The 20,420-nt window shown below is 34.4% G+C and overlaps 1 pseudogene; it reads right to left on the bottom strand.

Moving 5' to 3' along the window:
* LOC120166010 overlaps positions 1 to 18,768 on the bottom strand; it is a 69,292-nt pseudogene extending 50,524 nt beyond the window's left edge.
* Between the last annotated feature and the right edge of the window lie 1,652 nt (positions 18,769 to 20,420).

Below are 20,420 nucleotides of genomic sequence, written 5' to 3'. Positions count from 1 at the left end.
ACTGATTGTGAAATTCGATATCCACCAATACAAAAATTATGTTGTGCCTTGGTGTGGGCTACTCGAAGACTCAGATAATATATGTTATACCATACTACTTGGCTGATATCAAAACTTGATCCTTTGAAATTCTTAATGGAATCACCAGCTTTGACAGGCAGAATGGCTAGATGGCAGATGTTATTATCTGAGTTTGATATTTTATATGTCAACCAAAAAGCGATAAAAGGAAGTGTCATAGCTGATTTTCTGGCCAGTCGTGTATCAAATGATTATCAGCCTTTGAGTTTCAATTTTCCTGATGAAGATTTGTTATGTATATCCATGAATGAAGAAGTCAGAACAAATGACACATCTGCATTTTGGAAGCTTTACTTTGACGGAGCATCCAATGCTTTGGGACGAGGAATCGGGGCAGTGTTAATTTCTCCAGAAAATATTTATTATCCCTTTACAAGTAGACTGGAGTTCTTTTTCACCAATAACATGGCAGAATATGAAGCTTGTGTCATGGGATTGAAAACAGCTATAGAAAGAAAAATCAAATGTCTCAAAATATATGGAGATTCATCGTTAGTGGTGTATCAATTGCGAGGAGAATGGGAAACAAAAGATCCCAAATTGTTGGAATATCGAAATTTTACCCTTGATTTAGTGAAAGAATTTGAGAGAGTTACCTTCAATTATCTCCCTCGAGAAGAAAATCAAATGGCAGATGCTTTGGCTACATTAGCTGCTATGTTTCAAGCAACTAAGAAAGTTGATATGATGCCAATCAAAATGCAAGTATATGAAATTCCTGCACATTGTTATAGTGTGGAAGAAGAAGTAGATGGTAAACCATGGTATCATGATATTCTGCAATATATCAAAAATCAAAGTTATCCACCAAATGCATCGGAAATTGATAAAAGAACCTTGAGAAGAATGGCTGCTGGATATTTTCTTGATGGAGAGATTATGTATAGAAGAAGCAATGATCAAATGCTATTGAGATGTTTAAATACCAGCGAAGCTCGAAACGTAATTAAAGAAGTACACAATGGAGTATGTGGAACACATGCAAATGGTCTTTCCATGGCCAGAAAAATAATAAGATATGGATACTATTGGGCTACCATGCACACAGATTGCCTTGATTATGCAAGGAAATGTCATAAATGCTAGATATATGCATACAAGATTCATGTACCCCCATCTCATTTACATGTAATGACAGCACCCTGGCCATTTTCTATGTGGGGAATAGATGTCATTGGTGCAATCACACCAAAAGCATCGAATGGACATTGTTTCATTCTTGTGGCAATTGATTATTTTACCAAATGGGTTGAAGCTGCTTCATATGCCAATATTAAGAGGTCCACAGTCTGTAAATTCATAAAGAAAGAGATAGTTTGCCGATATGGTCTACCAGAAAGGATCATTACAGATAATGCTCTGAACTTGAACAACAAAATGATGACCAAACTTTGTGCACAGTTTAAGATCAAACATGCAAACTCAGTGGCGTATCGTCCAAAGATGAATGGGGCAGTTGAAGCAGCAAATAAGAACATCAAGAGAATCATTACAAAGACCACTAAAACTTACAAAGATTGGCACGAGAAGTTACCTTTTGCTTTATATGCATACCGAACTACTGTTCGAACATCTACTGGGGCAACACCGTTTTCTTTAGTCTACGGGATGGAAGCAGTCTTACCAATTGAAGTTGAGATTCTATCGCTTCGAATATTAAGAGAAACAAAATTGGATGAATCTGAATGGATCCAAGCTAGAGTTGATCAATTGAACCTTGTTGAAGAGAAAAGATTGAAAGCTATTTGCCATGGACAGATATATCAAAAACGGATGATGAAGTCTCATGATAAAAAAGTACATCCAAGAGAATTCCAAGAGGGTGATCTAGTACTAAAAAAGATCTTGCCTATACATAAAGATTTCCGTGGGAAATGGATGCCTAATTGGGAATGGCCATACGTTGTAAAAAAGGCCTTTTCCGGAGGAGCATTGATCTTAGCAGAAATGGATGGAAAAATTCTGAGAAATCCAATAAACTCGGATTCTGTCAAGAAATATTATGCTTGAAGAAAAAAGAAAAAAAAAGAAAAAGAAAAAAAAGAAGAGAGAAAAAAAAAGGGAAAAAAGAAAAAAGGGGGGTCAAGGTGAAAACCCGCAAAGGGCATCTTGTAACCAAAGGAAGGATTTGAGTTGAAAACCTGAAAAGGCGGCTCAAATGCAGGTTGATATTAGGCATCTGGCAATTGAACCCTCTTAAGATTTTGACAGTTTGGAAGAAACTTCACATCTACAGGCATTTCGACAACGTTTGAGATCTTCCAGACAAAAGCTTACATCATTTCTCTAAATTGTGTCAACTTGATTAATTTAGAAATACTTATGCTAATAATTTGTTGAGACATTTGAATTTTTATCATTCTTATGCTTGCCATAACTTTGAATACAATTCTATCTATTTCAAGTTCAATTGAGATTCAATTTATTTTCGAAAATTCAATTTATTCTTTTATTGAATTAACATAATTTTGAAATAATTTAAAGATTTCTGAATATCACTTTATGTTAATACCTTTTAAAAGCATGGAATATAAAGTAAGCAAATCATCACCATCTTAAAGCCATAAACAACAAGATTGTTACACGAGATGCTACCGACAACAAGGTCGAATCCGCCAAATATACTCATCAATTGCTCCAACCGATCACCATTCAGTTCTTGCACCTCTGTTTTCAAAGATATACTAAGACAGTAGAAGGCGATCTTTGCAGCACTGATTCCAGCAAAAAGAAACAAGACATTGATATCACTGGGAAACATGTCTCTATACAGATCCTTGTGTATGATTTTTAGAGAAACCTAGAAGCATTTCCACCTCATCAGGTTCAAGTGGAGCAACTTTATTCCTTCCAACCCATACTAGATTCCATTTTCAGCACTCATTAAGAACATACTTCTGGACACTCGAAGGTGGCTCATTGTCATAAGCTTCAAGAACCTTACAGATCCTTTCTGTCAATTTGGCATTTCCTGTACATGTTTATAAACAGTTCAACTTTGTTCTTTGATCCCAAGAAGGCCATCATTTCTTTGTTAATGGAAAAGCATCAACACATGGAGGAAACAGAATAAGAGAAGATATGTTCTTAATTGGCAGAATTATGAATATAGTTTTTTTAGTGTAGTAGCATGAATATGTTTCGAATCTACAAAATCTGGCTCTACATCTAATAAGTACTGTGATATCCCAGTCCAAACATTAATTGGAATAAATGAATGTGCTCATAGCATCTTCTGGAAGTGTTCTTTGAGTTATCTGATCTGGTTTGGCAGAACCAATCATTGAATTTGGAAAATGAATGTGCTCATAGCATCTTCTGGAAGTGTTCTTTGAGTTATCTGATCTGGTTTGGCAGAACCAATCATTGAATTTGGAAGATGAATGTGCTCATAGCATCTTCTGGAAGTGTTCTTTGAGTTATCTGATCTGGTTTGGCAGAACCAATCATTGAATTTGGAAGATGAATGTGCTCATAGCATCTTCTGGAAGTGTTCTTTGAGTTATCTGATCTGGTTTGGCAGAACCAATCATTGAATTTGGAAGATGAATTTGCTAATAGCATCTTCTGGAAGTGTTCTTTGAGTTATCTGATCTGGTTTGGCAGAACCAATCATTGAATTTGGAAGATGACTTTGCTCATAGTAGAAATAAGGAGACTCAATAGCATCTTCTGGAAGTGTTCTTTGAGTTATCTGATCTGGTTTGGCAGAACCAATCATTGAATTTGGAAGATGACTTTGCTCATAGTAGAAATAAGGAGACTCAATAGCATCTTCTGGAAGTGTTCTTTGAGTTATCTGATCTGGTTTGGTAGGAACTACAGAACCAATCATTGGAATTAAAAGATGAACTGCATGATCATCTTCATTAAGAAGCTTCTTTTCAAGCTTCTTTTGCTTATTCCTTTCCCAAAAATCATAGCCCAGGTTTCGCCTTTTCTTGTAATTGGGATCATCACATAATGGCTTCCCATCTTTTACCGGAAGAAGTGCGTCAGCATCTTTAGTCATTTAAGCAACACATATAAAATCTATCAATTTTGCAATTGATGAATCTGGACCACATTTCTCCAGGGCTATTGAAGTTTCAGCCTCTGAGAATCCCATTTTTGTCAAGTATAACAGTTTATTCTCCTCATTAGAATCAGAATTCAAGATTTCTCGATATTAAAAGAACCATCGATATCTGTGAAATCATCTGAAAAGGTCACTTCATAATCAGATGAGTTGTTATCAGAATCAACATGTTGCCTGAATGCAAGCTTTTCAAGAGCCTATACTATTGAGTTTTATTCTCAAGAGGTTTTGTGACATTATATCTACATCTACATTTGTCAAAGATGATAGATTCTATGATTTGAAGAAGAAAGATCTATTGGGTTTTTACAATTGAAGAAATACTCAATTCACCAATCTGAAATCAAATAACTTAACATTCATGCATCATATTTAGGTGTTTACAAAAATAGGTGCATTTTCATTCATTTTCATCTATGTTGAATTTTTAACAGGAATTTCAAAGATTTTAGCAAAGATTCAAATCTATCACTTGATGGATTATCTTTTCCAGAAAGAGTTCATAATGAAAAGAACTCATCTGAAGAAGGAAGAAGAAGTTCATAATGAGAAAAACTTGTTCAACCTTTTACCTGAATCCATCATTTGATGGATCAACTTTTCCAGTTCGAGTTCATAATGAGAAGAACTCATCTGAAGAAGGAAGAAGAAGTTCATAATAAGAAGAACTTGTTTAACCCTTTTGCTTGAATTCATCATTTGATGGATCAACAGCACCAAGGAGAGTTCATAATGAGAAGAACTCGTCATATGAAGAAAGAAGAAGAAATTCATAATGAGAAGAATTTGTTCAATCTTTTGCTCAAATCCATCATTTGATGGATCAGCTTTTCCAGAGAAAGTTCATAATGAGAAGAACTCATCTGAAGAAGGAAGAATAAGTTCATAATGAGAAGAATTTGTTCAACCTTTTGTTTAAATTCATCATTTGATGGATTAACATTGCCAAGAAGAGTTCATAATGAGAAGAACTCGTCATCTGAAGAAAGAAGAAGAAATTCATAATGAGGAGAATTTGTTCAATCTTTTGCTCAAATCCATCATTTGATGGATCAGCTTTTCCAGAGAAAGTTCATAATGAGAAGAACTCATCTGAAGAAGGAAGAATAAGTTCATAATGAGAAGAATTTGTTCAACCTTTTGTTTAAATTCATCATTTGATGGATTAACATTGCCAGGTAGAGTTCATAATGAGAAGAACTCGTCATCTGAAGAAGAAGAAGTTCATAATAAGAAGAGCTTGTTCAACTTTTTGCATAATTCTATCACAGAAGGAGATAGATTAGCATCAGCCTTTCCAGAGAAAGTTCATAATGAGAAGAGCTTATTTAACCTTTTGAATGACTCTATCATAGAAGGAAAAAGGTCAACATCATCTCCAGTGGAAAGTTCATAATAAGAAGAACTCATCTGAAGAAAGAGAAGAATTTATTCAATATCTCCATTATGATCAAGTGAAGCCAAATGGATAAAAAAATTTATTATCTTTTCATCTTTGCCCTATTCTTGTTAACACAAGAATGAGCAAAGAGGGACAGCTGAAGATACTAATTTTTTACCCATATTGATTTATTATTATTATTATTATTATTATTATAATTATTATTATTATTATTATTATCATTATTATTATTATTATTAAATATATTAAATACATATATAAATAATAATAAAAATTATACAAGCCCAATCAACCGGCCCAATTACAAATGGCCCATCACAAACCCTAACAGATTAGGGTTTCCATCTTCCCAGCCGCCTCAGCTTGCTGCCGTTGGATCTGGCAAGATCCAACGGTCCAGATAGTTCCAGCAGCAAACCCTAGGGTATGATACCCTAGGGCCACGCGGCCGCCGCAGCTGCTCTCGCCGTCTCCACCGCTGCCACGTCCCAACTGAAGGCTCCAGAAGCTCCAACGCCAGCCGTCCACGCCATGGCTATGGGGTGAGTCACCACTGGTAGTCCGGTGACTCACCGAAGGGTAGTCTATTACCCGGTCCGATGACCACACCGGTGATGGCTATAAAGCCATCACCCCATCTGCAAGCAAGAAGGAGAACAGACAGAGACGGAGAAAAAAAACAGAGAAACAAGATACTAAAAAAACTACTACCAATGATCTCAGCAGCAAAGAAACAGAAAAGAAAGAAAAGAAAAAGAAAGAAGAGAAACTTACCGAGGAAGCCCCGACCACCGGACCTCACCAAAACCTTCGAAAAACCGAAGGTATATTTCTTAGATTTGCTCCGATCGGGAGCCGTTTAAAGGAAAAAGTCATCGGGACCGTCATTAGGACGGTCCGATCTATGTTTTAGTATAAAAAAAAAAAATTCGGCCACCGAAGGCGGTGGCCGGCGGCGACGGTGGGCGGCGAAAGAAGGCCGACTGACGGCTGCCGGCCGGCTGGCTTCTCTCTGTTTAGAGAGAAGCGAGAGAAAAAATTTCTCTCTCAGAGAAGAGAGAGAGAGGAGAAGGAGAAATGAAGGCTGGCCCTTCGGGCCAGCCGTTTTGGACCTTATATAGGCCTTCCTGAACGACGTCGTTTCAGGAAGGACTATATGTGTAATTAAAGAATAGTTAAATCATTTCCGCAGCCATCTAAACTTGTAAACTTTCCATTTTAGTCACTAAATCAAGTTTATAATACTTTTAATTCAGATCTTTAATTTTAATTTCATTTATTTTAGTCCTTTATATTAAAATAATATATTTAGGATAAATAACAGATTTAATCCCTTAATTTTAATAAATAATATTTTAATCCCTAGTTTATATTTTTAATTTATTTTATTCTAAAATATGAATTTTAGATATTTTTATTTTAGTCACTAAATAAATAAAATAAAGAAATAGCATGTTTAATCCCTATAATTTTGATTAATTATGAATTAGATTTTTAATTTTACTTTTACTATAATTTAGTCATTTATTTTAAATGTTTTCATTTATTTTATTGCTTTTAAATATAGCTCTAATGGTATTTTTATTTTAATTTTACTTGTTTATATTTTTAAATATTTTTATTATGTAGTCATAAATATATATAATAAATAAATATTTATATTAAATAAATTATTTTAATATTTATTTTTCAATATCAAAGAAAAGGACAGTCTTAATACAACTGGATGTCCTATTCTGATATTTTAAAATTAAAAATTATAAAAAAAATATTATTTAATTTACATTAATATTTATCAATATCAAAGAAAAGAGCTGTCTTAAGGCACCTAGAAGTTCTTTTCCTATATTTTTAAATATTTTTATATAATTTTGAAATAATAGAATTATAAATTAAATATATTTTGAATTTTTTTAATAGAGACAATTTATAATTAAAAAGTACCAATTTTGGGCGTTGTAGGGGTGCTAATCCTTCCCTAAACGTAACCGACCACGAATCCCTTTTTATTATTAAAAAGAACGAATTTTTGGTTATAAATGCAGATCAGTTCATTTTTTTTGGTGTTTTCTTAAAACTCTTTTAGAAAATAATTTTTAGGTATTCGACCTACCTGACCCAAAAGGCCGATGGCGACTCCCAAATTATTTTCAAAACCATTTATTCACATCAATTTTCCCGCCAAGTATAATATTTCGTGCCCGGACGAAAACCGGTTACGACACATGGTAGAGGATGTAGATGCAATCCAAGAACCATCAACATACTCTGAGACAATTAATGGTGAAGACTCAAGCAAATTGATCGTGGCTAGATAAGAAGAAAAATAATCTCTTCACAAAAACAACATATGAAATTTGGTAAAAGTTGGTACATTGAGAAAGTAAGTTGCACCTAAGCCAAAAAGGGGTTCATTGAGAAAGTACTTGTTATATTTAATATGTTAAGTGCTAAATCAATTAGTACTCCATTGGTATCTCATTTTAGACTTTCATAAGAATTATCTCCAAATCAGATGATGACATTGAGTACATGTCATGAGTTCATTACTCTTTTATAATGGGATCACTCATGTATGATATGATTTGTACATGCCCAAACTTAGCGCATGCATTCAATATAGTTAGTATATACATGGTGAATTTGGAAAAAGAACATTAGAAAGTTGTCCAACATGTTTTTCGGTACCTCTGAGGAACTTCTGATGTAAGTTTACAATTCAGAAGAACAAGAGACGAGTTATTGGATACATTGATTCTCATTTTACTAGAGACATATATGAAATTTGGTAAAAGTTGGTACATTGAGAAAGTAAGTTGCACCTAATCCAAAAAGGGGTTCCTTGAGAAAGTAATTGGTATATTTAATATGTTAAGTGCTAAATCAATTAGTACTCCTTTGGTGTCTCATTTTATACTTTCATAAGATTTATCTCCAAATCAGATGATGACATTGAGTACATGTCATGAGTCCAATACTCTTGTACAATAGGATCACTCATGTATGATATGATTTGTACATGCCCAAACTTAGCGCATGCATTCAATATAGTTAGTAGATACATGGCGAATTTGGAAAAAGAACATTAGAAAGTTTTCCAACAGATTTTTGGTACCTCTGAGGAACTTCTGATGTATGTTTACAATTCAGAAGAACAAGATATGAGTTATTAGATACATTGATTCTCATTTTACTAGAGACTTTGATAAGAAAATATATCTCACAGGTTACGTCTTCGCAATTGGAGGTTAGGTCATTAGTTGGAAAGTTACCTAACAAACTATGGTTACTTTGTTGACTACTGAAGTTGAGTACATGGCAATTACGGAAGCCTATAAAGAAGTGATTTGGTTAAAGCATCTCTTTAGTGAAATAAGTAAAGAAATTCAACTAAATACAATATTTTGTGATAGTTAGAGTATCATCTTCCTTAAAAATGATCAAATATTGCATGAGAGGAAAAACATATTGATATTTGATCACTTTGTATGTAATATTATTGCTTGATGTGATGTTGTTGTGAGAAAAATAAGTACTCATGATAGTCATCTTGTAGATATGCTAACGAAGTCACTTCCTACAATCAAGTTTGAGCATTGCTTGAACTTGGTTAGTGTTCCTTGTTGAAGAATACCCTTTGAGGTTTCATAGAAGAAGTGAAGAATATATTCTCAAGGTGAAGAACTTGTTCGTTGAAGTGAAAAATTGTTAAGTTTGTGTTTCATCATATTTGGCTTTTTGTCTCGAATCCTTTCCACTTGCATAATTCATGTCAAGGCGGGAATTGTTAGAGTTTGGCTCGAATTTAATGGGACAAATTAATTAAGAGATAATTTGGGAAATTAAGAAACCTAGTTTGATTAGAATTAGAAAGATTATTTCCTTTTATGTAGAAAAGTTATTTTGAGTATATTTCTATTAATCAAGTTTCATTTGTAATCAATTATCTATTCGTATAAATAAATACTAGGGGTTAGAGTTAAAATTAAGTTATTTTTCCAAATCCTCTTGTATTTGTCTACTTTCCACATTAGTGAAAATTTTCATATTTTATATGTGATTTTTCCTAAAAGGATTTTTCACGTAAATCTTAGTATTATTTATTTTGAATCATTTCGCAAGATATTACGATTATGATAATGTGTGTGATGTGACCGAATCACATATAAAAATTATTTAAGTCTTTAATAAGAATAATTTGATAATGAAAACATAATCACGTGCATTTGTCTGCTCATGATAGAATGAATTGGTTACATGCATATTCGCACCTTGAATTGCATGTTGATTGCTAGCATTACTTGCCTAGTTAGATTTATCTGGTTCGAGTGATGCAATGAAGTAGTAATACATTACTGAGCTTCGTAAAGTACAATGTTCAAATTATTTTCGTGTGGTTCATAGTTTCTTGGTTTGTGATGGAATGATAATAGCATCAATGATTTGTCTCAATTAGATCTTACAGAGTATATTATTTTGGTTTCTTTATATTTTGTTTTAAAGTTAACAAAACTCCAGATCTTAAATAAACCTGATATATTTTACATGGTTGATCATTATGGGAATTCGATATGACACCTTATATCCTCTAAATAATTCGAATCGAGTTCGAAATGTTACAATAATCTCATGGGTTATACGAGAAAAAAAAAAGACAATTTTCGAATTTGATTCCAACGTGTTCAATCGGATTCCATTTGTGTTCAAATAAGTTTGATTTATTTTCCAATTACTAACATTTGGCATATATCCGATTAGGATATTGGTCTAACATGTGCTCACCTGCATAGAAAAATATCTTATAAATGTTACTAAAAGCCCTTTACTAATAAAGAATCTCAAGTTTAATGTTATGAAAGCTGTTTGAAAAGGAATTAATTACCTTGTGTGAGCAGACCAAACTCACTGGAAGTTCCTTCTATTTCTTCCAAGGACGACCAATTTGCATATGCTTGTCTCACCAAATTTTCAAGATATCCCTGAAATTGCAAATGACATACATAAGCTTATATGAACATACAATTAAATAACACTTGCGGCAAAGAAAATAATTTTAGGTTAGAATAAAAAAACATACTCTGTTAATACTAGCTAGGCTTTGTATAGGATATATAGCCCCATTAATCTCTGCTTTCATGAGTTGGAAAATGTGGTTTAAGAAGATCTTGTAATTGGGGCCTCGAGAAACATAATATTTATTGCTCATAACACAAGTTTTGGCGTGCTTGATTGTCACATCCCACATTTTCTTGGACATTCCTGGACCTAAAATCTGTTCAACATCATTGAAAATTGAATCATTTCAGTTTTGTTTTTAGAAGAAGAAAAACCCTAAATCTGAATGTAAATACTTAATCTTCTAAACTTCGCCGGATCAACAACGGACAGTTTCAAGAAGTCCTGGACAGTGTGGACGCCCTTAGAGGTTAGCTTTCTGTGGAATGCTCCATCCCTTCCAATCTTTTCTAGGCGCCAAACTTCATCTCCCAACATTGGTGGATGGTGTTTCTTGTACACTTCAATCCACATAACAAATAAACAAAGATAAATTCTCAAACATTTTTTTAACAATTCCTACCTAAAAGAAAGAGAATTTTATGTTGCGGAAGACGGCTATCGGATAGAGCAAAATCGCAACTGATAATTTGAGAAAATAAAAATGAAGATAAAAGAGACACAAAATTTACGTGGAAAACCCCTAAAAATTTAGGGTAAAAACCACGGGCAACGGTAGAAGAATTTCACTATGAGAAAATAGGAATTACAACCTCTCTCGATCTACCAAGGAGAAAACAATGATAATTCTCTCTAGAGAAAAAGGAGAAAACAACTCTCAAGAAACTCTCTAAATTCTCTCTAGTATTGGAAGAAAGCTATAATGCTTTGGGATGGTTTTGAAGCTAAAAGAGCTAGGGTATTTATAGTAGAAGCTTTAAGGACTAATCTTGAAAATACCCTAAAAGTTTAATGAATAAAGTTTGTAATTTGCCCATTTAGTTTTCAACCATTGTTGCACCTAATTTTGACATTTTATATTTGGTGCCTACCATTGTTGAAAATTTCATTTTTTTTCAACCTTGCTAAATGCACTTTCGGTGCATGCTTTCAACAATCTCCCACTTGAAGATTTGATTGGCACAATCATATCTTCACACCATTCTTTCTACCTTGTACCACCATGTTGCTTACGTCTCTGACAGTCCACAAGAGGATCGACACTAGGTAAATTTATCAGCATTGATTGCCTTCGTCATGAAATCTGCTATGTTGTCTTTGGTATGGATCTTCTGCATATCTATCGTTCCTTCTTCCACCTTTTCACGAATGAAATGGTACTGAACTCGTATGTGCTTTGTCCTTAAATGAAATGTTGGATTCCTTGCTAGATGCAAGGCGCTTTGACTGTCACAAAATAGAGAGACATACTCTTGATTATGCCCAAGCTCCTCCAATAGCATCTTCAACCAAATTGCTTCTTTACTGGCTTGTGTAGCTGCTACATATTCTGCCTCTGTTGTGGACGTAGCCACAACTGACTGCAATTTTGAAACCCAGCTTACAGCTCCACCAACAATTTTGAACACATATCATGTAGTAGATTTGCTTTTATCCAAATCCCCTGCATAGTCAGAATCTACATAACCATTGATTAGTAAGTTTGATCCTCTTTACAATATTCCAATGCTCTTTGCCTGGATTCGCCATGTACCGACTAACCACTCCCACTGCTTGTGCAATGTCTGGTCTTGTGCATATCATAGCGAACATTAAACTTCCCACTACTGATGCATACGGTACTCGAGACATCTTCATCCTCTCTTCTTCACTGCTAGGACTCATACTGGAGGATAATTTGAAGTTAATAGGAAGAGGGGTAGAAATTGGCTTACAATCTTGCATGTTGAATCGTGACAAGATCTTCTTCAAGTAATTCTTTTGTGAAAGCCAAATCTTCCTATTACTTCTGTCTCGGTGAATTTGTATCCCTAAAATCTTGTTTGCTGATCCCAAGTCCTTCATTTCAAATTCCCTAGCCAGTTGTGCCTTCAATTCTTCAATATGATCTTTGTTGGGTCCTACAACCAACATGTCATCCATATACAACAGCAAAATAACAAAATCGTTATCACCAGACCTCTTGAAATAAGCACAAGGGTCTGCATTAAGTCTGTTGTATCCAAGGCACATAATGAAAGAATCAAATATCTTATACCAACACCTCGGCGCCTGCTTTAGACCGTACAGAGATTTGTTCAACCTGCAAACCAAGTTCTTCTTTTCTTTTTCTTCAAAACCTTCAGGCTGGAGCATATAAATTTCTTCTTCAAGATTTCCATGAAGAAAAGTTGTTTTAACATCTAGCTGCTCTAGATGTAAGTCCAATGTAGCACACATTGCCAAAACTACTCGAACTGTTGTTAGTCGAACCACAGGAGAAAATATTTCATTGAAATCAATACCTTCTTTTTGAGCATATCCTTTGACCACCAGTCTTGCACGATACCTCTCAACTTGATCGTCACCATTTCGCTTGATTTTGAAGACCCATTTGTTACCAATTGGCTTCCTTCCTTGTGGTAGTGGCACAAGGTCCCATGTATTATTTTTATGAAGGGCTTCAATTTCTTCTTGCATCGCCATCATCCACAGTGAAGCATCTGAGTTGTTTATTGCCTCCTGGTATATTGATGGCTCACCGTCCTCTGTTAAAAGGCAGTATGCAATATTACCTTCTATAACATAATCTGAGTGTCAATTGGGACGTCTTCTCACACGATTTGATTGACGAGTTGTTGGTACTTCAGAACTCTCTGGTTCTTGTTCATCATGTGCTGGTTCTGCTTCAGAAGAATCTCCTTGTTCAAACTCCTTTTCCATATTTATCTGTGTAGTCTCTGACTTTTCAGTGCTATCATCGTCTTCTTTTCTTTGTAGTTTATCATCTACAAAGATAACATCCCTGTTGATGATCACTTTGCGGGCAGTGGGATCCCACAAGCGATACCCCTTGACTCCATCAGCATACCCCAAGAATTTGCATTTCCTGGATTTTGGATCCAGCTTTGAGATTTCTTGGGAGTTGTACATCACGTACACAATACTTCCAAATATATGGAGGTTTGAATAATCAGTTGGTTTACCAGTCCACATCTCTATTGGTGTCTTTAGCTCTATTGCAGTTGATGGAGCTTGATTCACCAAATAACAGGCGGTATTGACTGCTTATGCCCAGAATGATTTTTCTAGGCCTGTGTCCCTCAACATTGCTCTTGTTCTTTCTAACAAGGTTCTGCTCATCCGCTCTGCCACTCCATTTTGTTGAGGAGTGTTTGCCACTGTGAACTGTCTTTTGATGCCTTCTTTCCTGCAAAAGTCATCAAATTCTTCGCTTGTGTATTCTCCTCCATTATCTGTTCTGAAACACTTGATCTTATTTCCAGAATCAAGTTCCACTCGCGCTTTGAAGATTTTGAAAGTTGAAAACACATATGACTTCTTCTTAATAGGATACACCCAACATCTACTAGAGTAGTCATCAATAAATGAGACAAAGTATTTTGCTCCACCTAGGGATGTAACTGGTGCTTGCCATACGTCAAAATGAACTAATTCTAGAACATTTTTGCCTCTAGAATTTGACGTGTTGAATTTCAACCGGTGCTGCTTACTTGTTATGCAATGCTCACAGAAAGTAAGTGATACCTTTGTTAAGCCTGGAAGTAGCTTTTGCTCCACAAGAACTTTCATTCCTTGTTCTGACATGTGTCCAAGTTTTTGATGCCATAGCATTGCCAAATCTGAACTACATGAGGTAACAGAGGCTTCTGCTTCTACCAAAGTCTCTCCCTTAAGCATGTACAAGTTTGCAGCTATTTTTTCGCCTTTCAGCACCACAAGCGCTCCACGGAACACCTTCATGATTTCTTTCCGTGTTTCAATCTTGCTTGCATTATTATCCAACAATCCGTAGGATAATAAATTTTTCTTCAGGCCTTTCACGTGCCGCACATCTCGAACAACTTTAATTGTTCCATCATACATCTTTAATTTGATGGTTCCCACACCAACGATCTCTAAGGCATGATCATTGCAACTATACACAGATCCTCCTGAGACAGGTTCATAATGATGGAATCATTCTCTTCTTGAGGTCATGTGATATGTCGCTCCCGAATCAATGAGCCATATATATGCAAATCTTTTTCTGCCTTCCACGGTGGTTGACGCTTCACAGCATAGAGCATCTCCATCATCTGAAGTGTTTGCGGTATTGCCTTGTGGATTGGAGTTTTTATTTAGACTCCAACAATCCTTCTTCAAGTGACCCTTCTTTCCACAGTTGTAGCACTTTAAATTCTTCTTGCTCCTTGACTTCAATCTACCATGTTTGTGACTGCTGCTTTGGCCACGTTCTGTTGATCTCCCTTTCGTCGTTGTCAACGCTTCTGCTTGTTGCAGATTTATTTGTCTGTCTTCCTTGTTCTTGCGCCGATTTTCTTCTTGTAGAACAGCAGCTGCAACGTCATCGAAGACTAGACTGGTGACATTATTGTTTGTCAAGTTGATGATGAGTTGATCATACGAATCTGGTAGACTTTGAAGTAGAAGTTCAGCACGTTCTTGTTCTCTTATTTTACAACTTAAGGATGTAAGCTGATAAATTAAAGTGTTCAGCGTATTTAAGTCCTCTGTCACTGAAGTAGATTCTGGCATACGGAGAGTGTACAATTTCCTCTTAAGGAAAATTTTATTGTGCAACGATGTGGCCTCATACAATTTGGTGAGATGATCCCATATCTCCTTAGCTGTCTTCTTCTCCTCGATGCTTGACAATACTTCATCTGCTAATGCTAGATGAAAGTTTGCCATAGCATTCCCATCTATTTCGATCCATTTGTTGCCATATGTAAAATCTACTGACCTTTCACTGATAGCTGCTAGACATCCGTCTTTCCTCAGGATGGCATTCATCTTCAATTTCCACAATGAGAAATTTCTCCCATTAAATTTTTCAATATCAAATTTCGTTGCCATAGCTTCTATTACGGATAGCTCCCACTATTTCACTATAGTGAATAGTTCTCTGGAACCTTCAAAGAATGGATAATACCTTCTTACTTTCTTATGTTGGAGGATCCACCTTTTGGTGGCAACCACAAAGACAATAAGTATATATTACACACTCTAATCTAGCTCTGATACCAATTGTTGCGGAAGACGGCTATCAGATAGAGCAAAATCGCAACCGATAATTTGAGAAAATAAAAATGAAGATAAAAGAGACACAAAATTTACGTGGAAAACCCCAAAAAATTTAGGGTAAAAATCACGGGCAACGGTAGAAGAATTTCACTATGAGAAAATAGGAATTACAACCTCTCTCGATCTACCAAGGAGAAAACAATGATAATTCTCTCTAGATAAAAAAGAGAAAACAACTCTCGAGAAACTCTCTAAATTCTCTCTAGTATTGGAAGAAAGCTAGAATGCTTTGGGATAGTTTTGAAGCTAAATGAGCTAGGGTATTTATAGTAGAAGCTTTAAGGACTAATCTTAAAAATACCCTAAAAGTTTAATGACTAAAGTTTGTAATTTGCCCATTTAGTTTTCAACCATTGTTGCACCTAATTTTGACATTTTATATTTGGTGCCTACCATTGTTGAAAATTTCATTTTTTTTTCAACCTTGCTAAATGCACTTTCGGTGCATGCTTTCAACATTTTACTCTAATGGGTATTGAGCGCATAACCTAAAGGAAATGAGGAGATGTGAACTGAGAGTTTTTAATCACATACTCTAGAGATTATTGATATAAATTCTCAACAATTAAATCATATTAAATTATTGTAAAAATCTAGTAGCTAACATAAGACTAATATTTGATATTTCAGACGAAAAGGCAGAGATGGCGCTGTTCTTTGTTGACTGAAAAGAGACTTGAATGGTTTAAATTAAGCATGAAAAGGAAATGCCCTCATCTTAATGGGTTGCCGCCCATGTACCCAGAGTTTCACTATACATAAAAGGAAATTTCATGTTCAATGATATGCCCTATCAAATATTTTTTTATATTTCAGAATAAGTAATTTCTTAAGCAGTTATATATAACTTATTATTTGTTTTGCAAAATTGAGTGGTATTTATCCTCGATAAACTTAACTTTTTTATTGAGAAAAAGTGACACATGACATTAGTAATAAGTTTTTGCTGTATTTAGACATATGTATAATTCTTTATAATTACTTAATTTTGTTATTGGTATAGTATCTAAGGACTTGTTTATTAATAAATATTTAGAAGAAGTCTAATTTAGCAACGGACATAAGATTTAATATTAGAGGTGAACTTAAAATATTTTAAAAGAGATAAATTTTAAAAATTTTATGAAGATGAAAACAAATTATCAATTAAAAAATAAAAAGAAAATATCTAAAATATATGATAAGTTAAAATTTTCAAGGGCGGTCCATTACTGATCTAATCAAATTTAATTAATTTATAAAATTAATTATTTTTATTAAGAAAAAGTGGTATATCATATACTGAGATTTTAAGCTATGTTAACGGGTCGGTATATTATAAGATCGGTATTTGTCACAAATTCTATTAAATAAACCCAGTTTAAAAGGGGTTTTAGACAACAAATTGATAATATCTTAATCGTAGCTAAGGGTCAGATGCAAAGTACAACAGCTAGCAATATAAGAGGGAAGTATAAACAAAAACATTTTTATGAAAAAAATTATTAGATAATCCTTGTTGATAATTCAAAATTAAGATGGCTTCTATATTCAACTTCAGGATCTTAAGCTACTCAACATCTTGACTTAAGAGAAACCCAATTACACAATTCTAATTAAAGCAAATATTACCATAATTAAGAAAGGATTTTTATTTAACATGACAATAATAGAGTAAATAGAAGAATGAATACTTACATTCGCCGCGGTGGTCTTTGACAACAAAAGCTTCAGTCTTGGCTTCACGAATGCGAACACCTTGGAAACTCCCTTGTGCAACTTTGGCTCCGATTCTGAATTTCCGACTCCGAATCCAGCTCGAGTTATCGGTAAATTCGATATCTCCGATTGAAGCACCTCCATCCCTCACAGTCACTGCTAATTCTCCGTAAGCAAAGGCCATTTCCCAGTTCTCTCTCGCACGATGATTCTGTCGAATTCTTCACTAGTCCAATTGTCACCTTCTCCCGACGGAAAGTCCCCATCGAGAACGACTATATCAACCTTAATCGGGTTCGGGAGAAGAACCGGAGCCATTTGGTCACCTCTAGTATCTACCAAAGCCACTTGAAGCTGATTGATTTCTTCATCCAGGATCTTGCTTCCGGTGAAGATGGGTAAGGAAAGACCTTTAGGGAAGATTAGTTTAAGGGTTGATGGTTCTTCTGCTTGAATTCGAAGTGACGGAGACCGGCTGAAGGAACGGAACCGGTTTCGAAGACTGCGGTCCACTTATTCCGTTACCTGAAAATGAATTGATAAGGCTACTTTTATCAGAAAATGAAACAAAATATTGCAACTTTTTATGCATGTCTTTTTTACCATTTTTAGGTAAAAAAAAGTTCAGGTATAGTTCCTCAAAAAAAAATTCAGGTATAGTTAATAACCATTATTTTAGAAAAGATATTGAATTATATATGAAAGCATAATGTATTAAATTTAGGATTGATTTGTATTGAATAAAATGGTAATTGTAACAGTTTTAGTTTTAGCATACCACTCTTCTAAGGACAGGTTCCAAGCCTGTATACAAGCAATTCACCATAACAGCTTGCCCAATTACACTGTTAATAAGCAGAGAAATAAGATTAGGGTTGATGAAAGAAGAGATGTGCATTATTGGTAAAAGCTAAAATTGCACCATATATATGAAGAAAAACAATATACAAAACATGAGAAAATGGTTCTAAAACTTGAACCATATGGAAACAAAAGGACTAATGGATTTGAACAAAGAAATACACAACAAATTGATCATTTATTGAAGAAAAGTTTGGAACTTTACGAAGCAAAAGAAGGTTTAAGTCTCATCCGTTTCTCTTTTGGCTCTTCTATGTCGGAACAAGACTCACTACGAAGCCGTTTACCCGCCATTTTCCAAGTGAATTCTTAAGGACCAAAAAGAAAAACAAACAAAACTAACGGACCATAATTGAGGAAACATAGAGAAAAAATAATGGGTTTAGGGTTTAGGAAATGTCATGGTCTTAAAACGATGTTGCAACGGAATTTAAATACAGGAGAGTTTGTAATATTAATAATAAAAAATGAAGGTTCTTGGAATGTTGGTGGAAACAGCAGAGCAATAACCACGTAGAAACCTAGGTGTTTGTTTGATGTGATGACTTTTTGACATCAACTCTGCTTCAAGTCAACCGTTTCCCTTTATTACAAAAATTAGTAAAAACAACATATCGAAGCCCTTTGATGTCCATCTAACGGTTAGTGCAATTCCAACTTGGATTATGTTCACAGTATTATAAAGGGTAAACTATATGGGTGGTCCAAAGGTTTTTGGTCCATCTGATTTTAGTCATTGGTTAAAAAAAGAACAATTTTGGTCCCCTGCGTTATTGATCAATTTGGTTTTAGTCTAATTGTAGCTCATAGACCATAAACACAAGGTAGCTCAAACCCATCAAAGTAGCTGCTTTGATTGACAAGTGGTGGAGGAGGAGGAGGAAGAAGAAGAAGAAGACATGTTTTTTTTAATTGCCTACTTAACTTTTATTAATGGGTTAACAATAGCTAATGCTCGAGGGACTAAAATCGGACAAACCAAAAACATAAGGGACCACCGGTGTAGTTTAGCCTAAAAAAGAAAGTTTGTGATAAAACAATAGAATATTATGTTCAGAGGGAAAAGGGGTAAAAAACAGTCCACAAATTGCCTCATTTCTTAGAAGTATCTCATTTAGGTAGGCCATTGCAGTTGTCCACAAAGCTTGTTCTTTTAAAAAAAAAATCTAATTTTCAAGTTAGCAATCCTTTCCACTTGATGTTATGAATATTCATATAAGTGGGGTCAAACCCGATTGTCCGCCTCGCTTGTTAATTGTTATTAAATTTTAATTTATCATCATATCAGAAACAAAACCTTAAATTTATTAGTCCCTTTTCCTGATTTCTTTTACTTAGACAAATTATATATCATATATTTACTAATGTTGATGGAACAAATTTATTATATCGATCGCTGATAAAATCTTTTTTTTTTATTTTAACAAAAAATCACAATAATAAAAAATAAATGTTGGTCGGTGTTTTTATATGATGGAGATGAAGGAATCATGGAGATATAAGGGTGAAGGAGGAAACAGTGGAGAAGATCCCCTCCTCATTCGTGGTTGAGGATTTATAATAACTCTAACTGATGATGTCAAATATAAGATCATTATAATTTTCGTATGCCAACATATGGAATAAATATGATTGCAGGATTCTTAGTTTTCGTCATAGTATATCGTGTGGGTCAATTAGATGGTTTATCAACGTATTGTACCTGATTTGGAAGATATAGTCTTCTTGAAGACTTCTATAAGCGAAAGGGCTATACTATCCAAAAGTGTTTGATTGGATTTATGTGAAAATTCTTTCTTTTCATTTACTTTAGATGGTAGAATAGGAATATTAAGGAGGCAGACAGATCTGAACACATATACTTCTTGAGATACAAGATATGGATATAAGCAAAAATTACAACTCAGACATAATTTTTTTAAAAAATTAGAACATATATCAATTCTTATATTATGATCCTAACATTGTTAATGTAAATGGGCAAAGCATTAAACAGTCAATAGACAAAGACTTTAAATATACAAAGCACAAAGCAAA

Source organism: Hibiscus syriacus, unplaced genomic scaffold, assembly GCF_006381635.1.
Source record: "Hibiscus syriacus cultivar Baekdansim isolate YM2019G1 unplaced genomic scaffold, ASM638163v2 tig00111621_pilon, whole genome shotgun sequence".
In the NCBI taxonomy this organism is placed as follows: Eukaryota; Viridiplantae; Streptophyta; class Magnoliopsida; order Malvales; family Malvaceae; genus Hibiscus; species Hibiscus syriacus.
Note: the sequence above shows the minus strand (reverse complement) of the source record. Positions and strands in the feature narration are given on the sequence as shown.